At 34.1% G+C, this 4364-nt stretch overlaps 1 pseudogene; it reads right to left on the bottom strand.

The window, feature by feature from the left end:
- LOC107564677 (golgin subfamily A member 7B-like) overlaps positions 1 to 3994 on the bottom strand; it is a 29973-nt pseudogene extending 25979 nt beyond the window's left edge.
- Between the last annotated feature and the right edge of the window lie 370 nt (positions 3995 to 4364).

The raw sequence follows: 4364 nt of genomic DNA, 5'->3' as shown, positions 1-4364 counted from the left end.
GACGCTGTGTTTCAGTGCGAAAGCAAAAGCACTTTATTTGGCCTTCCGGAAGTAGATGCAATTAGGAATCATTGGTTAAGATTTATTTACAACAGAACAGCACAACACAGATGTTCGAATTTGTGCAACGCATTTTATGGACGACAGTTTTTTTTAACCTAGAAGAGTACAGGCTGGCTGTGCACAAAGGCTATTTCAAAAAAAGGGTAAATTCCGACTTTGCTCTGGATTTACTGGCTATACTCAGGGGATAAAACAGTCCCAGGGCGTTTCTAAATCTTAATAAAACCATCCTTTTAACACTCTAAAATAATAATAACAATAATTTAAAGGTTTTTTTTATGTGTGTTTTGTTTCACTTTTTGTGAATTACATAAATGCAAAAAAAAATGCTTATATATTATAAAAGTACAAAAAGTGTACTTGTAAAAAACAGGGTTAGTCTAACAATTAAGCACAATTAGCAAAACTATTAATGTTATTAACTATTATTAACTACTACTACTACTATGGCTTCTTTTGGATTACAACAACTCAGAAATACATTTTTAAAAATGTTTGTATTCTAAAAATGCAATGAAATACTACTACTACTACTACTAATAATAATAATACAATAGTGTTTTGTCTCGCTTTTCTGAATTATATTAATGCAAAACATCTTTTGTAAAGAATAGGGATAGTCTGGCAAGTAAGCAAATTATTATTATTATTATTATTATTATTATTATTATATTGCTTTTTATTATATTTTTCTTTTTTATTCTAATAATGATAATTAGAATAGTGTTTTGTTTCACATTTTTTGAATTATTTTAATGCAAACATTTTCTTGTAAAGAATAGGGTTAGTTGAAGTAAATAAGCAAAATATTACATTAAATAATACTAATAATACTACTACTAATAACTACTACAACAACTGGGGACAAAAAACATTTTTAAGACAAAAAAATAAAAATATAAAAAATCTTTAAAGCTAGGTTTGGGGTTAGTCTACACTGTTTATATCACAGCAAAATCCCCAGAGTTAAATCAACTCTGCTCAGAGTACATATTGTCCCAATCTACAGAGTGTTAAAGTAACACTGAAGCAGAGTTACCACTGTTGAGGATTATGTGATATGTTTTCATGTCTAAAAGCCTGAGCAGTAGTTGTTCATCTTCAACATTGTTAACAGCTGGGGTTTTTTTTATAATGCTCACTCATCAATTAAATAATTGCTTAATTATCCCATTAAGTTTAACTCGGCTTCAGTGTTACTTTAACACTCTGTAGATTGGGACAATATGTACTCTGAGCAGAGTTGATTTAACTCTGGGGAACTACTACAATCTATCATTTCCCTGTTTAATTAGCTAAGTAAATGTGTGTGTGTCTCTGTGTGTATCTCTCTCTTTTTGTGTGTGTGTGTGTGTGTGTGTGTACCTGGTATTCCCTATATTATACAAGGAAAGTAAATTTTGACATTGTGGGGATATTTGTGGACTCAATGAGGAAGACAGCTTATAACACAGAATTTTTTTAAAAAAAAAATCTAAAATAGCAGAATTTCTTGTGTGAGGGGTAGGTTTTAGGGTAGATTTAAGGTAAGGGAACAGAAAATACAATCTGTACAGTATAATAACCATTACGCTTATGAAATGTCCCCATAAAACATGGAAACCCAACATGTGTGTGTTTGAGAGCAGCTACCAGGCCCTTAAAACACAACAAATCAATGTGGGAGTCTTTAATAGCCATGTTATGTGCCCCTGCACAAGGGTAAAAACACTGTTGACTTTGGAGTCTCATCTACAGTAGACAGATAAATAGCAAGCAATACTCCAAAGACTGTCTAATGCAGCAGCTCTGCATAAAAACAGAAACACATCACACATCACACATCAGTTGTCACGGTAGCCCCAGAACATAAAACAACCTGATATTTTCAGAGGTAGTTATTTTAAGGATTAACTTTGAGGTGCATGTCAAAGAAGAAACTAGAGAGCCATCTAAAGAAGCCTCAGAGTTTATGGCACTGAACGCTAAACTGAACAGTGAAGTGAAGGAAAGACTCTCTGAGCATCCCTGGAACATTCCGATGACTCATTACAATATTTTTTACTGAAAACGAGCTGGATGTAGGACAACAAGACCACAAGATGCCCAGAGCAAGTGCATGACAACTCTTCTTGTGACAGCAAAAACATTTTTTCCAGCGAATGTTGGCTAGGTGAGAGTCAACAATCAGTTTCAATATCCTTGTAAAAGTAAAATCTAGGTTGCTGATGGATACAATTGTTTCCCTGAATACATTACAAACAGTGGAATCTCATTGTGTATTCTCACTGGAGGAATTTGTCTTGCCTACCTATTGAATAAATCTATAAACAAGATGACTGAGTAAACAGAAAGTGCATGCAATCTATACAGATGCCTAAATATAAACCATTTATTATGCTGTTTGGATATGAATTGATGATGCACTAAGGATAAAGGGCAGCCATACAGAAATTATTCTTAAATAGAGCAAATTAAATGGTATTTGGACGATATGCCATGAGAGAAAAGAGATGTGAATATAGTGCTTATTAAAATATTTATATATATATATATATATATATATATATATATATATATATATATATATGGAGAGCCCCATTGCAACTAAAATCTACTCACCTACACGGTATAGATGGAGATCTTTCATTAATTTGGATTTCATGGATATTTTGCCCAAAAGTTTCTCTTCCCGTTGTCTACAGGAAAGCTTGATGACACATCGAAGTGATTCTAAAAGCTGATTGACTTAAATGTTACCTATGGTAGTCGTGATGTTGGCTTATTTGAATATCTGTTCTGATTGGTCAGATGCCGTCAGTTTCATCTACCAATTTTGTACAGGTATTAAAACTCTGTTACCACGTATGAGAAATTATATTATGCGTAATTATATCATATTCCATGCATCTGAGTTATGAACTTCAGTTGGTAAACAGAATAAAGAAAATTGTTAACTTTGGAGGCGTCCCAATTTGTGAAAAATTTGATGTGATTCTTGATGTATTCGGACACACTACGCTTTTTCCACATAGTAGGGAAGTATTGGATTTTGTTGGGTGTGTCTTGACAGTGAAAGTGGCTCAACCAATCAGAATTTAGAGTCAATCACTAATAGTGATGGAAAGACACTGGATGTTGCATTATAGTCTATATTGAAAGCATAATACACTTCGCAAGTCATAACTGCAAAATAAACTGATCAACATATCAGTGTTTGTCCCGCTTTTTACATAGCTACCAGATAAATTAATTGACACAAAATATTTATTTGAGCTTATTTTTATATTTATAAATAAATAGTATATTAGATTCATTTATTTATGTTTTTTTGTTACTTGCCTGAAGAGACAGGAGCATGGCAAACATGGGTTTCCACGATCAACTGACCAATCAGAATGAAGTATTCCAGAGAGCCGCGTAAAAATACTTTTACTTCAGCATCTGTTGCTTTTTTATTCAGACTATTTGTGTCTCTGTCCAGGGTGCTGAATAATTCGTCAGTCTGTCTGTTTCATTCACACATTCCTCGGTAGATCCTCTGCTTTCACCACAAAATATTCACTTTTGGAATATTAATCTTTAAAGGAAACAGCTTCTCCCTTTCTTAATTGGCTTCTTTGAACGCATCTCATCTAAAGCGTTTACAGGAAACACCGTGTTTCAACCCCACAGCAGGTGTCAAAATAACTTCATCCAAAGCACGCGAATGAAACGGACCCGCTCTCCGCTGTCTCTTCATCTCGCACGAAGCTCAAATTAATGCGTTAATGATTCTTACCTCTGTCGCCATGATGCGTGACGGTGGTGGATGTATGGTGGATTTGTCCCGGTGCTGAAATCCTCTCCACTCGTGGGACGGTAACGGCCGGAGAGATGAACGCGCTGGAGAGGGTGGAGCAGCGTCCACTGATGGAGGAGGAGTGACTGGTACATTAAGTAGCTGTGCTTCACTTCATGTCTGTAGATACACTGGATCTTCGTACAGACGCTGAGAGAGAGTGGGGGGGAGCAGGACCGCCAGTATATTACTACATAATATATAATACATAAAATATAATATCATATTAATAAATATAATATAAATATAAAATATAATTATTAGATGGAGCCTCTGAAGGTTTAAATTTTTACAATATAGATGCAAGATATACATTAATGTTTGTTTACAGGACCCAGCTAACAAAAATATATTCTAAGAATGTTTTGCAAGCGTCCCCTTTAAGTTTATTTCCGAATTAAAACGTTACTTCTTAGTGTTCTCTTAGTGTTCAAAATGTCCAGTCTTTTTAAATGTTTAAAAATATGTTTTCTTGGTTATG

The sequence above is a fragment of the Sinocyclocheilus grahami genome, unplaced genomic scaffold, assembly GCF_001515645.1.
Source record: "Sinocyclocheilus grahami isolate Dianchi unplaced genomic scaffold, SAMN03320097.WGS_v1.1 scaffold955.1, whole genome shotgun sequence".
Lineage (NCBI taxonomy): Eukaryota > Metazoa > Chordata > Actinopteri > Cypriniformes > Cyprinidae > Sinocyclocheilus > Sinocyclocheilus grahami.
Note: the sequence above shows the minus strand (reverse complement) of the source record. Positions and strands in the feature narration are given on the sequence as shown.